General features: G+C 43.7%; 1 long non-coding RNA gene across 1 annotated transcript; it reads left to right on the top strand.

Annotated features, from left to right (window-relative positions):
• Positions 1–491: 491 nt before the first annotated feature.
• On the top strand, positions 492–1,818 carry LOC132896112 (uncharacterized). The gene is made up of 8 exons (XR_009655936.1): positions 492–580; positions 668–745; positions 871–998; positions 1,082–1,144; positions 1,238–1,297; positions 1,421–1,465; positions 1,621–1,680; positions 1,789–1,818. It is a non-coding gene; the product is annotated as an uncharacterized LOC132896112 (long non-coding RNA).
• The last annotated feature ends 20,024 nt before the right edge of the window (positions 1,819–21,842 follow it).

Below are 21,842 nucleotides of genomic sequence, written 5' to 3'. Positions count from 1 at the left end.
ACCAATAAGTAGAGGCCTTAGCTGCCTGGGGGGAGGGGTTATCTTATCAAACTTAACTTCTAGATCCGGTGACTCGGGCACTTGGGCAGTCAGAGTGAGAACGGCGAGGTGGAAGTGGATTGACTATGTTATAGATATTCTACGAATAAAGTAATGGAAACAGAGGACGTGGTGAATGTTTTGCTTGCAAAACCCTTCCATGGGCTGAGCTACAAACATGGCCGCCAGGTTTGCTTCATTAAATACGGAAGATTTTGAGAGAATTTTGAAAGAGAAAGATGTGTTGAGCACCTGAAAGTAATGTGTACAGCAGCTATAAAAAGTGTACACACCCCGTTAAAATGATAGGTTTTTCAACTATTATCAACTCAACCCGTGCGTGTAACTGCAGGTGCGGTCGCATTGGGGCCCGTGACCTTCAACCAAGCATTCCTTCCTCCCTCACTTTTACAAAAGCCAGCCGCTACTGGCTACTGGCCACCCTATAGTGGCCAAAAAGCTGAGAAGGCCGCCATGAACTCCATCCCCCCGGGACAAGGATGGCAATTCCACCCAAAAATCAGGGTGCTGACAACCTGTGGTGAGCTGCATAGCTACTTCATTAAACCAATGACAATACTTCAATATTGCATTAAGCCAATATCATTAAGACTGCCTTCCCTTTCAGCCACCTTTGCCAAAGCCAGGTCTTGCCTCAACCGATCGCTGGAGGAAGGCTGCCTTACAGCAGACCTGCAGTCTGATGGTGAGATGGGGCCCAGGAAAAGACGGTAAAAATTCTTTTTAAATCACAACTTGCAGTTATAAGTTCAAGTACAGTTTCGTTTGTGTTTTGAGCTGTGGCAGTAAGGTCCTGTGTTTATTTTAAAGTCCAAACAAAAGGTATTTTGAGGAGGACAGCGAGGAGGAGGCACAACCAAGGCGTAAGGGGAGGAGGCCACCATCTATTGACGCCACTCAGCTGGACAGCGAGTGGCAATTCCCCTCCCTTAATGAAGGTGACTATCTGTACCACTTGTTGTTGTTCTACTGAAGACCTAGAACTTGTCTGAAATAATAATGATTTCATTTCCGTCTTTAGACACCCAGTCAGCCAGTAGACACCCAGCCAGCCAGTTCCTTCACAGCCAGCCATTAACTCATGGTAACTATGCATTTCCTTTATTTATGCCAGAAACTAAAATACCAGTAAGTAAGTGAAGATGTTTTGATCAACTGACTGCTTACTATTTTTCAGATTCACTGCCGTCAGAAACCCCGCCAGGCCTTGTACTTAACAGCCAGCCACTAACCCATGGTAACTATACATTGCCTTGATTTATGCCATAAATGACTGAAAAAAAACAAACAAAAAATGTCTATGTACTGTAGATGTGTTTTAAACTAAATGTGAACAAAATTGTACTCTCTGACATTTCAGCTTCACCTCTGCCGTTGCGACAGGTGAACAATCAGTTGCTGCGTGGTGAGTCCACAACTGTATTCACTGGTCATAAATTACCAGCAATGTGAAATAAAACTCCTAATGTTTGGTGTTACTTAACAGACATGGCCATCAACACAGTCATTTCTCTCCTTGGCCAGCTGAGGGAGGGAAACTGACTGCTTACTATTTTTCAGATTTACCGTCGTCAGAAACCCCGCCAGGCCCCCTACATCACAGTCAGCCACTAACCCATGGTAACTATACATTGCCTTGATTTATGCCATAAACGACTAAAAAAAACAAAACAAAAAACAAACATCTATGTAGATGTGTTCTGATCAACTGACCATACAATTTTTCAGATTCACCCCAGCCACGTCACCGCTTCCATGGTAAGTCAAAGAGGAAATCAATCAACATGAAAATTGTCAATTTAGAACAGACATTTAAATTAAGCACCCTGCAGTGAACTAAATTGTACTCTGATATTTCAGCCACACCTCTGTCATCCCAACAGGGGAACAATGAGTTGCTGCGTGGTGAGTCCTCAACTGTAATCACTTTTCAAAAATGACAAGCAATGCGTAACAAAAGTCCTAATGTTTCGTGTTACTTAACAGACATGGGCATCAGCACCGTGATCTCTCTCCTTGGCCAGCTGAGGGAGGAAATCAGGGCGCTGAAGGGGGAAAACAGGGAGATGAAGGGGATGATAGGAAGGCTGGAGCAAGAGGTCAGGGCCCAAAGGAGAGAGATGGGGAGACAAGACACACCCCAGACATCACCCCTTACCAAGCTCCCACTCTCCACCATGGAGGAGTTTTTGGCAGCAGAGGCCCTGGTCAAGGAAAATGCCAAACAAAAGCAGCTGATGGTACTTATTCTTACCTTTCTTTTCCAATCATCTGCAACACCTGCAAAAGGAAACACAAATATTTAATGTCGTTGTGAATCAATGAAACAATGATAAACACTGAATACTTTCACATTGTCTTCATGCTACATTTTATTCTATCAGGTGTCTACCTTAGCCCTTTGTGGCGGAACTGATGTAGGGGTCACGGTGAGGCGGATGCTGCGTAGCCTCCTGGACAACAGCTTGGCCAGCCAGTTCAACTGGGCTGGAAAGGGGGAAAAAACTGCCTTTAAGGACACCAAAATGCATGATGTCCTGTTTGGTAGGTTATGCATGTGCACAAAGCTGTAAAAGAGGGTAAAATAGAAAGCTGTCGCAAGTACTTGCACACTACTTCTAAATGTTCTTTAACAACTCCTTCACTAACTGTAACATTACGATTATAATGACAATGACAAACATATTGTGAAAGATGCAAAGGATTAAGAAACTTACCAGGTGCCTTACCAGGCGCCAAAAAGCAGGTGTGCAGGCAAGTCCAGGGAGGCTGACTGAGTGACGAACGGTTTGGTAGTGGCATTTCTATTTCCGCTTTGTCAATGGGGAAATTACTACTATTATTATTTTTAAATCCCGTTTTAATTGTCACAAGATTCACACCTATGGTTTCTGATTTTTACATATATTTTCTGTACTAGTGCCATTACTTGCCACCTACCACTAGAGTGTGACATAGTCTTCCCAACTCAAACTTAAACAATTATCACCATGCAAATTCTCAATGTTTTGTTCTTTTTCTTTCAGATGCTCTACAAAAGCAGCTGCCAGGGAGCACGCGCGCCAATTTCAGTGACGCCATGAAGAAGTGGCTGAAATATGCGCCAGAGAGAGAGGGAGGAATGAGGAGACGTGATGTAGGGTGGCATTTCATTTTGAAACCAATTGAGGTATTTCACTCACGTGACCAAGTCATGTGACGCTGCCATTTTGGACGGCACGGCTCGAATCAGTTTGAATGCGAGGAAGGCGACAAACGAAAAACATAAAAGAAAAAGGAGCGAGATGCAGAAAACACCTTCACTATCCAGCGACGTAGGGCATTTACAGGGCGAGCAGAGGGAGAGGTATTTGCAAAAATTGAGGTTAGCAGGCTTAGAGAACGACGTTTACCTGCTTCCACCAGGACTGTTCACTGACAGCTAAGGTTTGTTCACATTTTCATTTACTTTCGGTCCTCAGGATAAACAAAATGTTATTAAATGTCATTGAAATAACTTCTTAGTCTGTTGAGACATGGCCCGTTATAAGTTTTTCCTTTACTGTATTTACTAGTTTACTGAGCGCGCTCTGGGGCTGGCTGGCTGGCTGGCTGGCTGGCGCTAGCTAGCTAGCTTGAGCTCCGGGTCTGGCTGGCGCTAGCTAGAGCGCCGGGGCTGGCTGGCGCTAGCTTGAGCTCCAGGGCTGGCTGGCGCTAGCTTGAGCTCCGGGGCTGGCTGGCGCTAGCTTGAGCTCCGGGGCTGGCTGGCGCTAGCTTGAGCTCCGGGGCTGGCTGGCGCTAGCTTGAGCTCCGGGGCTGGCTGGCGCTAGCTTGAGCTCCGGGGCTGGCTGGCGCTAGCTTGAGCTCCGGGGCTGGCTGGCGCTAGCTTGAGCTCCGGGGCTGGCTGGCGCTAGCTTGAGCTCCGGGGCTGGCTGGCGCTAGCTTGAGCTCCGGGGCTGGCTGGCGCTAGCTTGAGCTCCGGGGCGGGCTGGCTGGCGCTAGCTTGAGCTCCGGGGCTGGCTGGCTGGCGCTAGCTAGCTAGCTTGCTTGAGCTCCGGGGCTGGCTGGCTGAGTAAACTAGTAAGTCCAGTAAAGGAAAAACTTGAGACTGAAAGGTTTTAACAGTCATCCAAATGACTGAACGTAAACATTGCTACAGTAACATACCAGCTACTGTTGTTGACATTAGCTAGCTTGCCGTCCAAAACGGCGGACACCGGGGCGTCACGTGACCCTGTGACGTCAGGTGAAATACCTCAATAGCCTACTGCTGACTTTCTTTGTCAATGCTGCATCAAATTAATTTCGGTTATGTTTTTCTGTTTCCATGTACAGGTGTCTGCGCCGCAGGAGTAGGCTACAAAATTGTACATTTGTAAATAAATCCAAAAATGTTTCTAAGAACTTGTTCGTGTGTTCTGTTCCTTATAAATGGTAAAATGTATGCCTTATTACATAGCTTGACAAACATTAGGAGGGGTGCATTGGTGCATGCATTTTTTATATCCTGTTGTACATAAAACAGGACGTAGCCTACGCACATTGATATAAATGTTCACCTTCATGGTTGAAGTAATGTGTGTTCATCCTAGGCAAGAGCTCCGATGCTTTATTGTTAGCTAGTTTAATTTAGCCTGTTTTGCTTAATTTGTAGCCTTCCTGTTGTACATAAAACAGGAAGTAAAGTTGGATGAATCATCGCCGAAAATTCAACTATAAATCGACCGAAATACGTAGTTGAATAAAGGGTGAAAGGGGGTCTATTCTCTGTCGACCACCAGCCACTTTTCAACGTCGTTTCAACGGAAACTCGTATGAGCAAAGCGGTGTTGAATCAACATCGGTGATCGACGGTGATTCGACGGCGTATAGGTCGAAGAACATGCCGATGATTCCACGTCGAATCAACGACCCTCTGCTATCTGGGATGGCATGAGGGACAAAGGAGTTTTTGAGTCTGTTCGTCCTGCACTTGGGAAGGAGCATTCTGTCACTGAACAGGCTCCTCTGGTTGCCGATGAGGGTGTGCAGAGGGTGACTGGCATCGTCCATGATGTTCAATAGTTTATCCATAGACCTATTCTCTGCCACCGTCACCAGAGAGTCCAGCTTCATGCCAACCACAGAGCCAGGCCGCCTGATCAGTTTGTCCAGCCTGGATGTGTCCTTCTTGGATGTGCTGCCCCCCCCAGCACACCACAGTGTAAAACAGGACACTGACGACCACAGACTGATAGAACATCCACAGGAGTTTCCTGCAGATGTTAAAGCACCGCAGCCTTCTAAGGAAGTATAGCCTGCTCTGTCCCTTCCTGTATAAGTGATTGGTGTTGCAAGTCCAGTCCAGCTTGCTGTCCAGCCACAGCCCGAGGTACTTGTAGGAATCCACAGCCTCCACCTCAACTCCCTCGATCAGAACTGGTCGTAACCTTGGTCTGGACCTCCCAAAGTCAATGACCAACTCCTTGGTCTTCGAGGTATTGAGCTGCAGATGGTTCCTGTTGCACCACACAGCAAAGTCCCTCACCAGGCTCCTATACTCCTCCTCTCTGTCGTCACTGATACACCCAATGATGGCTGTGTCATCGGCAAACTTCTGAATGTGACACAGCTCCGAGTTGTAGCAGAAGTCCGCGGTGTACAGGGTGAAGAGAAGAGAGGCCAGCACCGTGCCCTGGGGTGCTCTGGTGCTGCTAATCACAGTGTCAGACGTGATGTCCTTCAGCCTGATGTACTGCAGCCTGTCAGTGAGGTAGATGGAGATCCAGGTGACCAGGCAGGGGTCCACTCACATCCTGTTCAGTTTGTCCTGAAGCAATAGGGGCTGGATGGTGTTGAAGGCACTCGAGAAGTCCAAGGAGAGGATCCTCACTGTGCCATTTCCCTTATCCAGATGCGAGTGGGCTTGGTATAGCAGGTAGAGGATGGCGTCTTCCACACCAACACCTGCCCAGTACGCAAACTGCAGACAGTCCTGGGCATGTTGTACCTGGAGTCTGAGGGGGCTGAGGAAGAGCTGCTCCAACATTTTCATCAGATGTGAAGTGAGTGCCACCAGTTGGTAGTCGTTCAGCTCGCTGGGCCGATTCTTTTTGGGAACTGGAATGATACATGATGTCTTCCAGAGGGTTGGCACTCTCCCCAGCTGCAGGCTGAGGTTGAAGATGCGTTGGAGTGGTTCACCCAGTTCAGCAGCACAGGTCTTCAGTAGTTGGGGACACACCTTATCCGGGCCTGCTGCTTTCCTGGGGTGAAGCTTCCTCAGTTGACCTCTGACCTGGTCTGCAGTAATGTATGGAGGAGTCTGTGTTGAGGAGGGGGAGGAGGGGGCTGCTGTGATGACTGGGGGGAGGTGTGTTGAGGGAAGAAGGAGAGATGGCTGCAGTGAGGGAGAGTTTGGGGGGGACGTGGGCTGGTTAAACCGATTGAAAAAGTCATTCAATTCATTCGCCCTCTCCACTGTCCCCTCAACGACTCTGGTCTTTGTATTGTGGCCTGTGATGGTTTTCACACCTTCCCAGACCTCCCTCATGCTATTCTCCTTCAACTTCTGCTCCACCTTTCTCCTGTAGCTGTCCTTAGCTTCCCTCATGCAGCGTTTTACCTCCTGCTGTACTGCTTTCATTGCCTCCCTATCCCTGCTCCTGAAGACGGCCTTCTTCTTGTTGAGGACAGGTTTGACTTCTTGTGTTACCCATGGCTTGTTATTAGGGTAACACCGTACAGTCTTAGCGGGGGAGACCACGTCTGCACAGAAGTTAAGGTAATCCGTCAGACAGTGTGTCAGCCCCTCTATGTCCTCACAGTGTGGGCTAAGCAGCACATCCCAGTCTGTGATGTCATAACAGTCCCTGAGGGCATCTTCCATTTCAGGGGACCACCTCCTGATGGAGCTAGTTGTTGCAGGCTGCCTTTGAACCAGGGGGTGTACTTCGGCTGTAGAAGAACCAGGTTGTGGTCAGACTTCCCTAGTGGGGGAGGGGTGTGACTCTGTATGCATCCCTCACATTAGCATACAGCAAGTCAATTGTCCTGTTGTTCCTTGTTGGACAATCCACAGCCTGGTAAAAAGCAGCCAAAGTAGAGTCCAAAGTAACATGATTAAATTCCCCAGAAATGATGATAAATGCCTCAGGGTGCTGTGTCTGCAGCCTTGCTGTGACAGAGTGAATCCTCTCACATGCAGCGACTGCATCTGCCTTCAGAGGGATGTAAACACAGATGGTGATCATGTGACTGAACTCCCTTGGCAGATAATATGGCCGCAGGCTAACGGCGAGCAGCTCCAAGTCCGAGCAACATAAAACTGTCTTTATGGAGATATGTCCCGGGTTACACCAGCGATTGTTCACATAAATGATGAGTCCCCCACCTTTGCTTTTCCCGCATGTGTTAGTGTCTCTGTCGGCTCTCACAGCAGTGAATCCCCGCAGGTCCATGTTAGCATCCGGTACAAGGTGTGTTAGCCATGTCTCCGTAAAGATAAACAAGCTGCTCTCCCGGTAAATCCACTGGTTGTTCAGAGCGGAAAGCTTGTCGACTTTATTCGGCAGCGAGTTCACATTCCCCATGATAACGGAGGGAATGGATGGTTTGTAGCGCCGCCGGTTGTCCGCTAGCCTAGCCTTTAGCTTAGCTCCAGCCTTGCAGCCCCTGGATTTCCTCCTCAGCTCCGCCAGGATGGGGTGTCGTATCCCAGCTCGTCCCATTGTTTTCAGGGCCAGCAGCTCCTCTCTCGAATAAGTGAGAAAACTGGCTCCTGGTTGTGTGTTAAAGTTAAGTATATCCATGTTATATAGTAAAACACACTATGTCTTCGTAAGAAGAGCAGAAAAGTAAAAAAAAGGTGGAAAAAAGAGGTTTAAAGAGCTAAAAACTACAGAGCTACTGGAGAGGCAGCCATCTCACACAGCGCCCATACGTAAGAGCTGCTGTTATATAAAATTAATCAAAACCTTCTAACCAATCACAATCTAGAACTCAACAAAATAACAGCATTTGTTCATTAAGAGATAATTAAAGGTCCCTAGCTTCCACTTGGGACCATTTTTGATCAGAAATAACTACTCTAGAGTTCTATGTATAAAGCATTTATTGAGTTCTCACACATGGGCAATCGAAGAAACCTTTTTTAAAAATGTAGGCAAGTAAACCTTTGTGTTTAATATTTTCAGTTCAACAGCTGAACTAATTTTAATAAAACACTTCTGAAAATTTGACAGTTTTATCAAATTTCCCAAATATTCACTTCTATTTTTTCTTCAGTATGGATAGCAACACTGCATAGATAAGTGTACTAACTGAGTGACTCGTCTTTCAGAGACAACAATAATTAGTAATATCAAATATATCATTCATAATACTTCAAAAATGCTGTGCAGATGAGAAAATCAGGTTTGTTTCAGTTTCATATAGACTTGAAACATTACAGGAATAACATGGCTTGTTGAAAATATGTTCATCTATTTGTTGGGTTGTGTGTTAAGCTCAAATGAATCAGGCTCCCAGTGGACTGATGTGTTACACTTGTGCTGGAGGGAACTGTACATTGGATTGTCAGGGAGGTCACTGCAGCAAAAATTTAGGTGAAAATTACACACATCATTAATCTCTAGTGAGTGACAACAATAAACAGTTCTGCAAATATACATACTGAATGTATTTTTCTCAAAAATGACATATTTAGCAGCTAATGCATGTTAATCTGCTGTTTTCTCACAGAAATTATGGAATATATAGGAAATGAAGATCGCTGCATTATTGCAACAGGTACAACTTCCACAAAATATACTCAAAAAATTCCAAACTGATATAATATTTTCTCAGTTACAGAATAAAATATATGTTTTACACCACAACAACTTTTTATCTGTTTATAGTTACATTTAATGTTTGTGAAACAAGTTACTGCCTGTTCTTACCTTATAGCAGCTATGAACATTCACTCTTTTTGCTCTCATAAAGTTAATGAGGTAAATCTCTCTCTCTCTCTCTCTCTCTCTCTCTCTCTCTCTCTCTCTCTCTCTCTCAGATAATGCACTTGGACCTATGGAAGGATGTGCAACCAAAAGTGTTTGTAACTCAAATACACTCCAGCAAATGTTGGGATTAAAAAATGTGCAGTGTTGTGAGGGAAATCAGTGTAATACTGCTGAGAGCTTCATACTCAGTTTCCTCCTCATGCTCATCCCTCTGCTCTCCTCCATCCTTTTCAACTGAGACATTTTTTTTGCTAATCTCTCTCAATAGTCTCTCTCTGTTTAACAGTTAAAAAGAATTAAGAATGAGAGCACTGTGGGTCTATAATGAGTCATTTTCAAATCTTTTGATAGTGTAACAGTAAAATGTGTTGAATTTAAGTGAACTGATTTTGTTTTCATGAAAGACAAATAAAAGGTAAATGTGATTTCAAATGTCCCTTTCCCCCTTTATATATCCATATTTTACATCCATTGCTTCATAAAGCGTTGAATCTTTCCAGCCAACTGTGCTGGAAAAAAACATTGGGATTTTTTTTCTTCACTGGAAGCTTCCAGTGCTAACTAAAGATTTCATGAGATGGTAAACTTTGTTTAGACACAGGGACATGAATATCATGGCAATATTAGGCTTTCAATTATTTCTTTGAACTGTTCTTTTTCTGTGGCAGAATGATTGTTGAACATACATCTTTAATAAAAAGTAAAATAATTTGGTGCACAACTTTTCATCATTTAATTTGGGTTTACTGAAAATCAACACAGGGTCAAAATTAAACATACCAGTGCATTTCAAACAATTAGAATATTGTGGAAAAAGTTCAATATTTTTCATCAATTATTTAAGAAAGTAAAAATTTAATATATTCTAGACTCAGTACACGTAAAATAAAATGTTTCAATCATTTTTCCATTTTAATTTTGATAATTCTGGCCTACTGCATTAAAAAAAATCTCAAAATATGATAATATTTAATTTCGAGTTTGAGTAAAACAGTATAAATATTGTGTATCTCTCGGTCTAATTCAGTCCATGCAACCACAATCATGGGGAAGACTGCTGACTTAACAGTCATCCAGAAGATGATCATCGACTCCCTCCACAGGGAGGGTAAGGCACAGAAGGTCATTGCTGAAAACGCTGGCTGGAAAAGGTGCACAAGCAATAAAAAAGACTGCGGTCTTGAAAGGATTGTCAAGAAAAGTCAAATCAAGAACTTGGGAGAGCTTCACAAGGAGTGGACTGAAGCTGGTGTCAGTGCATCAAAAGCCACCATGCACAGACATCTTCAGAAAAGGGGCTACAACTGTCGCATTACTAATATCAAGCCACTCCTGAACCAGAGACAATGTCAGAAGCATTTTACCAGGGCTAAGGAGAAAAAGAACTAGAGAGTTGCTCAGTGGTCCAAAGTCCTCTTTTCAGATGAAAGTAAATTTTCCATTTCAGTTGGAAATCAAGGTCCTAGAGTGGTGGAAGAGTGGAGAGGAATAGAATCCAAGGTGTTTGAAGTCCAGTGTGAAGTTTCCGCAGTCTGTGATGATTTAGGGTGTCATGTCATCTACTGCTGTTGGTCCACTGTGTTTTATCAAGGCCAAAGTCAATGCAGCTGTCGACAAGGGGATTTTAGAGCGCTTCATGCTCCATCTGCTGACAAGCTTTATGGAGATGTCAATGTCCTTTTCTAGCAGGACTTAGCACCTTCCCACAGTGCCAAAACTACTTCCAAATAGTTTGCTGATCATGATATTACTGTGCTTGATTGGACAGCCAACTCACCTAAACTGAACCCCATCAAGAATCTATGAGGTATTGTCAAGAGGAAGATGAGCAACCCAAAAATAAAGATGAACTGAAGGCCGCTATCAAAGCAACCTGGGCCTCACTAACACCTCAGCAGCTGATTGCCTCCATGCCATGCCACACTGATTCAGTAATTTGTGGTAAACAAGCCCCAACCAAGTCTGGAGTGTATAAATGAACATACTTTTCAGATGTTTGACATTTCTGTATTGTACATCCTGTGTTGATTGATCTTAGGAAATATTCTAATAATTAGAGATACTGGATTTCTGGTTTTCATGAGCTATTAGCTTGAATCATTAAAATTAAAACAAAAAAAATGCTTGAAATACAGTGTTGCTTGAAAGTTTGTGGACCCTTTAGAATTTCTATATTTCTGCATAAATATGACCTAAAACATTATCAGATTTTCACACAAGTCCTAAAAGTAGACAAAGAGAACCCAGTTAAACAAATTAGACAAAAATATTGTACTTGGTCATTATTTATTAAGGAAAATGATTCAATATTACATATCTGTGAGTGGCAAAAGTATGTGAACCTCTAGGATTAGCAGTTAATTTGAAGGTGAAATTAGAGTCAGGTGTTTTCAATCATTGACAATTAGGTGTGAGTGGGGCACCTTGTTTTATTTAAAAAACAGGGATCTATCAAAGTCTGATCTTCACAACATGTTTGTGGAAGTGTATCATGGCACGAACAAAAGAGATTTCTGAGGATCTCAGAAAAAGCATTGTTGATGCTCATCAGACTGGAAAAGGTTATAAAACCATCTCTAAAGAGTTTGGACTCCACCAATCCACAGTCAGACAGATTGTGTACAAATGGAGGAAATCCAGGACCACTGTTACCCTTCCCAGGAGTGGTTGACCAACAAAGATCACTCCAAGAACAAGGCGTGTAACAGTCGGTGAGGTCACAAAGGACCCCAGGGTAACTTCTAGGCAATTGAAGGCCTCTCTCACATTGGCTAATTTTAATGTTCATGAGTCCACCATCAGGAGAACACTGAACAACAATGGTGTGCATGGCAGGGTTGCAAGGAGAAAGCCACTGCTCTCCAAAAAGAACATTGCTGCTCATCTGCAGTTTGCTAAAGATCACATGGACAAGCCAGAAGGCTATTGGAAAAATGTTTTGTGGATGGACAAGAGGAAATTAGAAATTTTTGGTTTAAATGAGAAGCGTTATGTTTGGAGAAAGGAAAACACTGCATTCCAGCATAAGAACCTTATCGCATCTGTGAAACATGATGGTGGTAGTATCATGGTTTGGGCCTGTTTTGCTACATCTGGGCCAGGACGGCTTGCCATCATTGATGGAACAATGAATTCTGAATTATACCCGCGAATTCTAAAGGAAAATGTCTGGACACCTGTCCATGAATTGAATCTCAAGAGAAGGTGGGTCATGCAGCAAAGCAATGACCCTAAGCACACAAGTCGTTCTACCAAAGAATGGTTAAAGAAGAATAAAGTTAATATTTTGGAATGGCCAAGTCAAAGTCCTGACCTTAATCCAATCAAAATGTTGTAGAAGGTCCTGAAGCGAGCAGTTCATGTGAGGAAACCCACCAACATCCCAGAGTTGAAGTTGTTCTGTATGGAGGAATGGGCTAAAATTCCTCCAAGCCGGTGTGCAGGACTGATCAACAGTTACCGGAAATGTTTAGTTGCAGTTATTGCTGCACAAGGGGGTCACACCAGATACTGAAAGCAAAGGGTCACATACTTTTGCCACTCACAGATATGTAATATTGGATCATTTTCCTCAATAAATAAATTACCAAGTATAATATTTTTGTCTCATTTGTTTAACTGGGTTCTCTTTATCTACTTTTAAGACTTGTGTGAAAATCTGATGATGTTTTAGGTCATATTTATGCAGAAATATAGAAAATTCTAAAGGATTCACAAACTTTCAAGAACCACTGTACATATATAGCTCGCCATGGAGGAAACCATTCATCAATTCTATGCAAAAAGAATGTCGATTTCTCTGGGCCCGAACTCATGTCACATGGACTGAAAGACAGTAGAAACATGTGCTGTGGTTAGATGAGTGTACATTTCAGTTTGTTTTCGGGAAAACTGAACTTGAATTCTCAGTGCCAAAGTTGAACACGACCATACAGTTTGTTATCAGAGAAAGGTGCAAAAGCCAGCATCTGTGATGGTATGGGGGTGCATCAGTGCCCACGGCATGGAGGAGTTGCGTATGTGTGAAGGTACCATTGATATATTGGAGCATATATTGTTTAGAGAGAGACATATTTACCAAGGCAATGTCTCTTCCCGGGAAGTTGATGCTTATTTCAGCAGGACAATGCCACGCCTCATTCTACATGGGCTACAACAGCGTAGCTTCGTAGACACAGAGTGCATGTGCTTGACTGGTCTGCTGCCAGTCCAGATCTGTCTCCTACTGAGAATATATATATGACATCAAAAAGAGGAGAATCAGAAAGTGGCGACCACAGACTGTTGAGCAGCTGAAGTTTTGTATCAAGCAAGAATGGACAAAAATTCCAATTGTAATACTGCAACAATTAGTATCCTCAGTTCCTACATGATTAAAAAGTGTTATTAAAAAGAAAGGTGATGTAATATAACAGTAATAATACCTCTATCCCAACTTTTTTGAGTGTGTTGCAGGCATCAAATTCTAACTTTGTTTATATTTAAAATTAAGTTGGACAGTAAAACTATTGAAAACCTTTTCTTTGTACTTTTGTCAGTTAAATTATCACACGAATTAACAAATCACAGATTTTTGTTTTTAATTACATTTTGGAAAATATACCAACTTTTCTGGTAATGGGGTTGAATGTGTGTGTGTGTGTGTGAGTACATATCTATATCTATCTATGTGTGTGTATGTATATACAGAATGGGTACATTTCTTTTAAAAGAAATTAACGTTTTGTGGGATTCTGATCTGGTTTCATATACACCAGTTTGAAAACCTATTTTATCATGGGTAATGTTAAACTTTTTCAAACGCAAGCGTTACATCTATGACATACCTGACATAGCGCCACCCATAGACGTCGCCAGACCCATTTTAGGGTAGCTCCAGCCACCCTATCTTATGGCAAAGCCACCCTATATTTTTTGCCCTTTTTTAAATTATTTATATTTTTATTTTTTTTCCCAAAAAAAACAAAGGCAGTAAAGCACTGAACATGAGCCATCAAGAACGCAAGTTAATCCGAACAACAGTTTCTGCTTGCTTATTTATTGTTTAATGCAATATTATTAATATCGTTATGATTCCTCCTCATTGGCTCTGTGTCAAGCGTCACGTCGAGTGGTAGGCTAGTACGCGGGCATTCTGCAGCAGGCGCGGTGCGGGCTTCCATTGAGTTGGGTTTGCAGAGAGTCAGAATTCTATGCTTTCATTTGCAGACACACACGGTGAGATTGTAATTTGATGTCAGTGGTTTGCATTTGCTTAACTTTACCTAGGCTATATTGAGTCTTCTGTAGAATGTTTACATGATGATTTGTGAAGCACTTGCCCTCTTCAGTTTGCGCAGGAATGCATGACACCTACCATTGGTTTTTTCACATTTTTGTAGTTTAGCTGGTGAAGTTGCTTCAGCAAACAATTAAATGATGAAAGCAATTTTAAAATAGAATAGAAATGGTGGGAAGTGTGTCCCCAAGGTGTGATGCTCTTGAAATAATGAATTGATTGACAGCCTTAGTAGGTGCTCTGAAAAATGCTCGGCGCGCGCTGCGCGCGCACAATACCTTTTCTCCTCTGGGTGCTAAGCTACCCCTGTCTCTCAAACCTAGTGACGTCCCTGGCGCCACCAACACACTCATACTCATAGCGGAGCTCCGAGCGGAGCACCATACCTACCGGTAAGAAAAAATGGTAAACCCATCAAGTCGATTTTTTGTGGTTTGTCCGTGTACCACCAGTCATACACACCGCCTAGTGGTCAGTGTTAGTAATTACCAGTCATACACACCGCCTAGTCGCCAGTGTTAGTAACTACCAGTCATACACACCGCCTAGTGGCCAGTGTTAGTAATTACAGTCACACACACCGCCTAGTGGCCAGTGTTAGTAATTACCAGTCATACAAATCACCTAGTGGTCAGTGTTAGTAATTACCAGTCATATACACCGCCTAGTGGCCAGTGTTAGTAATTACAGTCACACACACCGCCTTGTGGCCAGTGTTAGTAATTACCAGTCATACACACAGCCTTGTGGTCAGTGTTTGTAATTACCAGTCATACACACCGCCTAGTGGCCAGTGTTAGTAATTACAGTAACACACACCGCCTAGTGGCTAGTGTTAGTAATTACCAGTCATACACACACCACCTAGTGGCCAGTGTTAGTAATTACAGCCACACACACCGCCTAGTGGTCAGTGTTTGTAATTACCAGTCATACACACACCGCCAGTGGTTAGCGCTGTCGCCTCACAGCAAGAACGTCCGGGTTCGAGCCCCATGGCCGGCGAAGGGTCTTTCTGTGCGGAGTTTGCATGTTCTCCCCGTGTCCGCGTGGGTTTCCTCCGGGTGCTCCGGTTTCCCCCACAGTCCAGAGACATGCAGGTTAGGTTAACTGGTGACTCTAAATTGACTGTAGGTGTGAATGTGAGTGTGAATGGTTGTCTGTGTCTATGTGTCAGCCCTGTGATGACCTGGCGACTTGTCCAGGGTGTACCCTGCCTTTCGCCCATAGTCAGCTGGGATAGGCTCCAGCTTGCCTGCGACCCTGTAGAAGGATAAAGCGGCTAGAGATAATGAGATGAGATGAGATGAGATGAGATGAGACACACACCGCCTAGTGGCCAGTGTTAGTAATTACAGTCACACACACCGCCTAGTGGCCAGTGTTAGTAATTACCAGTCATACACACACTGCCTAGTGGCCAGCGTTAGTAATTACCAGTCATACACACCGCCTAGTGGCCAGTGTTAGTAATTACCAGTCATACACACCGCCTAGTGGTCAGTGTTACTAATTACCAGTCATACATACACCGCCTAGTGGCCAGTGTTAGTAATTACAGTCACACACACCGCCTAGTGGCCAGTGTTAGCAATTACCAGTCATACACACCGCCTAGTGGCCAGTGTTAGTAATTACAGTCACACACACCGCCTAGTGGTCAGTGTTACTAATTACCAGTCATACATACACCGTCTAGTGGCCAGTGTTAGTAATTACAGTCACACACACCGCCTAGTGGCCAGTGTTAGCAATTACCAGTCATACACTCCGCCTAGTGGCCAGTGTTAGTAATTACCAATCGTACACACCGCTTAAGGCCTCTGCATGTTCTTGCGACAAGGCTTTCGCAGATAGCTTTTCGCAGACAGTTGTAATTTATCATTGAGCGGGGAGTAATAGGCGTGCGCGATGTTATTCACCGCCACAATGCAAGGGGGCGCGAAGTCGCGAAATCGCTAGGAGTAGTTGGTGGGTGTGGTTAGTGGAGTGTTTATCCTCCGGTTACTTATAATGACTAGAACTGGAGTCGTATAGATGTACGTACTTCCTCACTTCCTCGATCAACCGCTCTTCATGCTGCTCCATCTTCGCTTGTGTTTTTAAAAATGGCGGTCATGAAAACAAAACAAACCGGGAAAGTAGGGAAGCGGAAGTGCGTGTACAGCGGATGTAGAGCGGACCAATCAGAGCCCTCTTGTCTGCAACGCTGTGTGCGAGGCTTCTGTGGTGGTCACAATTTTTGGGAGGTGCGCGCAGAGCGTCTGCGAAGGTGGGGGGGCTACGCAGACACTGTCTGCGACGCTATCTGTGAGGACTGGGCTGTCAGCATAAATTGGCCTTTAGTGGTCAGTGTTAGTAATTACCAGTCATACACACCACCTAGTGTCCATTGTTAGTAATTAACAGTCATACACACACCGCCTCGTGGTCAGTGTTAGTAATTACCAGTCATACACACCGCCCAGTGGCCAGTGCTATCCAGTAAAGAAATAAAACAAAAGAGACTGGCTATGATATAAGAAAATTCTACAACCCAGAAACCACAGGGTTTGCAGAACCACACGTGCGAGTTCCTGTCAAGGCCGCTAGCGGCTTTAATTATTGTTGTTGCCGTTGTTGTCGTGAACGGTTTTGTGCTCGGGTTTCCGTCGATGGGGGGATTATAGCATCAATGAAGCTGACTTTATGTTAGGACTGTTAATGTTATAGTCGTGTTGTCTGTTGTTGCCCAAATGAGGATGGGTTCCCTTTTGAGTCTGGTTCCTCTCGAGGTTTCTTCCTCATGTCATCTGAGGGAGTTTTTCCTTTCCACCGTCGCCACAGGCTTGCTCATTGGGGACAGATTAGGGATAAAATTAGCTCATATTTTAAGTCGTTCAAATTCTGTAAAGCTGCTTTGCAAGAATGTTTATTGTTAAAAGCGCTATACAAATAAACTTGACTTGACTTGTATTAACAGCAGGGTAAGTCTCTAAAATGACAAGAGTTTGGCTTCTTAGTGATGGTAGAAGGAAGGTCATGCATTCACCAAAGTCTATAGGATTCTTCCTGTCTGTTTCATTAATGTGCACAATAACTTTGAAGTGATTCAGATAAATAGTATTTAAGTGATCACATTCACAGCCAGGATCTGCATCCACGAATGCAGTGAAGCTATAATATCCCTGACACCATCATTTTGAGGATATAATAATTTGTTGTGCAATCATCTTGATCAATGTGGAAAACTCCAGGTGCACAGCATCTCTGCTAATGTTTTTCAGTTTCCAGTAAAAAGGAAGTTGTAGCACCATTTTCGTAAAAGCCTTGGCACTTGGCCATCCTGCACAAGGCATACAGCAAATATTTTCCCAGCAACTCTGGAATGACGGTGAATAAAAGAATGAGCAAAAACAGACAATGCATCTTTATTACTTATAGTATGGCTAAAGTACGAGTATATGTATGCAGAATCCTCTCATCTCATCTCATTATCTCTAGCCGCTTTATCCTGTTCTACAGGGTCGCAGGCAAGCTAGAGCCTATCCCAGCTGACTACAGGCGACAGGCGGGGTACACCCTGGACAAGTCACCAGGTCATCACAGGGCTGACAGATAGACACAGACAACCATTCACACTCACACCTACGGTCAATTTAGAGTCACCAGTTAACCTAACCTGCATGTCTTTGGACTGTGGGGGAAACCGGAGCACCTGGAGGAAACCCACGCAGACACGGGGAGAACATGCAAACTCTGCACAGAAAGGCTCTCACCGGCCACGGGGCTTGAACCCGGACCTTCTTGCTGTGAGGCGACAGCGCTAACCACTACACCACCATGCCTCCCCATGCAGAATCCTGCAACTGAAAAATACTGTTAAAGTCGGAAACTTGCCATCCTCCCCCTCAAACAACCAAGTTTCTATGCCAACTCTGCATCTTTAACTGCCTTTTAAGAACCATCGTAAAACTAACGTGGTTTTCTGAACACTGTCATAGCCAAAGTAGTACTTTAGTTCGCTCTTAACTTACAATGACTCTGGATCACTCTTTCACAGCAAAGAGCATCGCACTCACAGCTGAATACACAGAATGTACCTGCACCTCCATGGGACTCTTACAATCAGTGGGCGGAAACTGGTGTTGAATCTGCTGCCAGTGTTAAATTATTTTTCTCATGCATTACAAGTAAATCGAGTTAATTATTAAATAAATATACACAAAACATTATGGATATATTTCAATATGTTTTGGAATTACATATGGATATCATAATGCCACACTGATTGACACATTTTAATCAAATTTAACTCCATTAGGAAAGTGTTGATCTAATTTTGTGTCATAAATGAGACAAATTGCTGCACCTGTAACATTGTTTGTAATACATACAGTACTGTGCAAAAGCCTTAGGCACCCTTACTCTGTTATAGATTTCTATTTTATGACTTCTACATTATCGAGTCAGTACAAAAATATTTTAGAGTTCCAAATGTTCGTTTTCCAGCACAAAATTAAATGTTACAGAAAAAAAAGTTTGTATCTGAGCAGCATATGGCATAAGGGACCACTTTTCAGGTTAAAAAAGGCACTGCGGTCTGGGGAGGTGGTGGGATAGATAATGTACCTCCTTCATACACCAAATACCACTTGGCAGCATTTCAGTTTATAACAGACATTAAGCTCTTGGGCGGCACGGTGGTGTAGTGGTTAGCGCTGTCGCCTCACAGCAAGAAGGTCCGGGTTCGAGCCCCGTGGCCGGCGAGGGCCTTTCTGTGCGGAGTTTGCATGTTCTCCCCGTGTCCGCGTGGGTTTCCTCCGGGTGCTCCGGTTTCTCCCACAGTCCAAAGACATGCAGGTTAGGTTAACTGGTGACTCTAAATTGACCGTAGGTGTGAGTGTGAATGGTTGTCTGTGTCTATGTGTCAGCCCTGTGATGACCTGGCGACTTGTCCAGGGTGTACCCCGCCTTTCGCCCGTAGTCAGCTGGGATAGGCTCCAGCCTGCCTGCGACCCTGTAGAACAGGATAAAGTGGCTAGAGATAATAAGATGAGATTAAGCTCTTGACTATGTGACAATTAAATGAGCCTGCACAGGGAAACATTTACTTGGTTATTTAGCTTATTATTTGCTCATTCTTTCATGTGAAAGTTTGTTCATTTAAGTAAAAAAACATGCTTGGAATAAAATGTTATTGTTCAAAAATGTAAAATAGTTTCAGTTATTAATTATTGCATTATATATGTAATGTTTAATGATGAGACAATATACAGTGCCTTGCAAAAGTATTCATACCCCTTGAACTTTTTCACATTTTTCCACCTTACAACTACGAACTTAAAAGTTTTTTATTGAGATTTTATGTGATAGACCAACACAGAGTAGCACATAATTGTGAAGTGAAACAAAAATGATAAATGGTCTTCAAAATTTTAAACAAATAAAAATCTGAAAAATGTGATGTGCATTAGTATTCAGCCCCCCTGCATCAATACTTTGTAGAGCCACCTTTTGCTGCAATTACAGCTGCAAGTCTTTTGTGGTATGTCTCTACCAGCTTTCACATCTAGACACTGAAATTTTTGCCCATTCTTCTTTGCAAAATAGCTCAAGCTCAGCCAGATTGGATGGAGAGTGTCTGTGAACAGCAATTTTCAAGTCTTGCCACAGATGCTCAATGGGATTTAGGTCTGGACTTTGACTGGGCCATTCTAACACATGAATATTCTTTGATCTAAACCATTCCATTGTAGCTCTGGCTGTATGCTTAGGGTCATTGTCTTGCTGGAAGGTGAATCTCCTTCCCAGTCTCAAGTCTTTTGCAGCCTCCAACAGGTTTTCTTCCAGGATTGCCCTGTATTCAGCTCCATCCATCTTCCTATCAACTCTGACCAGCTTCCCTGTCCCTGCTGAAGAAAAGCATCCCCATAGCATGATGCTGCCACCATCGTGTTTCACAGTGGGGATGGTGTGTGCAGGGTGATGAGCAGTGTTAGTTTTCCGCCACACATAGCGCTTTGCATTTAGGCCAAAAAGTTCAACTTTGGTCTCATCTGACCAAAGCACCTTCTTCCACATGTTTGCTGTGTTCCCTACATGGCTTCTGGCAAAATGCAAACAGGACTTCTTATGCCTGTCTTTCAACAATGGCTTTCTTCTTGCCACTCTTCCAAAAAGGCCAGATTTGTGGTGTGTACAACTTATACCGGTAGTTGTCCTGTGCACAGATTCTTCCACCTGAGCTGTGGATTTCTGCAGCTCCTCCAGAGTGATCATGGGCCTCTTGGCTGCTTCTCTGACCAGTGCTCTCCTTGCTTGCTCTGTCAGTTTAGGTGGACGGCCATGTCTTGTTAGGTTTGCAGTTGTGCCATGCTTTTTCCATTTTTGAATGATGGATTGAACAGTGCTTCTTGAGATGTTCAGAGCTTGGGATATATTTTTTTATAACCTAACCCTGCTTTAAACTTCTCCAGAACTTTATCCCTGACCTGTCTGATGAGTTCTTTGGTCTTCATGATGCTGTTTGTTCTTCAGTGTTCTCTAACAAACCACTGAGGCCTTCACAGAGCAAGTGTATTTATGCTGAGAGTAAATTACAGTACACACAGTAGGACTCTATTAACTAATTAGATGACTTCTGAAGGCAATTGATTGCACTGGATTGTATTGAGAGGTATCAGAGTACAGGGGGCTGAATACTAATGCACACCACATTTTTCAGATTTTTATTTGTTTAAAAATTTGAAGACCATTTATCATTTTCGTTTCACTTCACAATTATGTGCTACTCTGTGTTGGTCTATAACATAAAATCTCAATAAAAAAACTTTTAAGTTCATGGTTGTAAGGTGGAAAAATGTGAAAAAGTTCAAGTGGTATGAATACTTTTGCAAGGCACTGTATTAACATATTTGAAGCATTTTATATTTCATTGGCTTTTGATTAAAAACAAACACCATGTGACCTGGGTGGCACGGTGGTGTAGTGGTTAGTGCTGTCGCCTCACAGCAAGAAGATCTGGATTCAAGCCCCATGGCCGGTGAGGGCCTTTCTGTGCGGAGTTTGCATGTTCTCCACGTGTCCGCGTGGGTTTCCTCCGGGTGCTCCGGTTTCCCCCACAGTCCAAAGACATGCAGGTTAGGTTAACTGGTGACTCTAAATTGACCGTGAATGTGAGTGTGAATGATTGTCTGTGTCTATGTGTCAGCCCTGTGATGACCTGGCGACTTGTCCAGGGTGTACCCCGCCTCTTGCCCGTAGTCAGCTGGGATAGGCTCCAGCTTGCCTGCGACCCTGTAGAACAGGATAAAGCGGCTACAGGTAATGAGATGAGATGAGATTTGTCAGACCTCGGGACAATTTTCCACTTTGCCTCAGTCCATCGTAAAAGAGCTCAGGTCCAGGTGGTGGTGTTTCTGGATATTGTTTATATCTGTGTAGCGCGAATAGCGTGTGGGTGGAGCACAGAGGACAGCAGGACAGAGATCAAGGTTCTCAGAAGGCTTTATTGCCAAACTTTTCAGTCTAACAATGTTTAAACCAAGCAGGCAGAGACACAC

This window comes from Neoarius graeffei, chromosome 13 (assembly GCF_027579695.1).
Source record: "Neoarius graeffei isolate fNeoGra1 chromosome 13, fNeoGra1.pri, whole genome shotgun sequence".
Lineage (NCBI taxonomy): Eukaryota > Metazoa > Chordata > Actinopteri > Siluriformes > Ariidae > Neoarius > Neoarius graeffei.
This window is presented reverse-complemented; position numbering and strand designations above follow the sequence as displayed.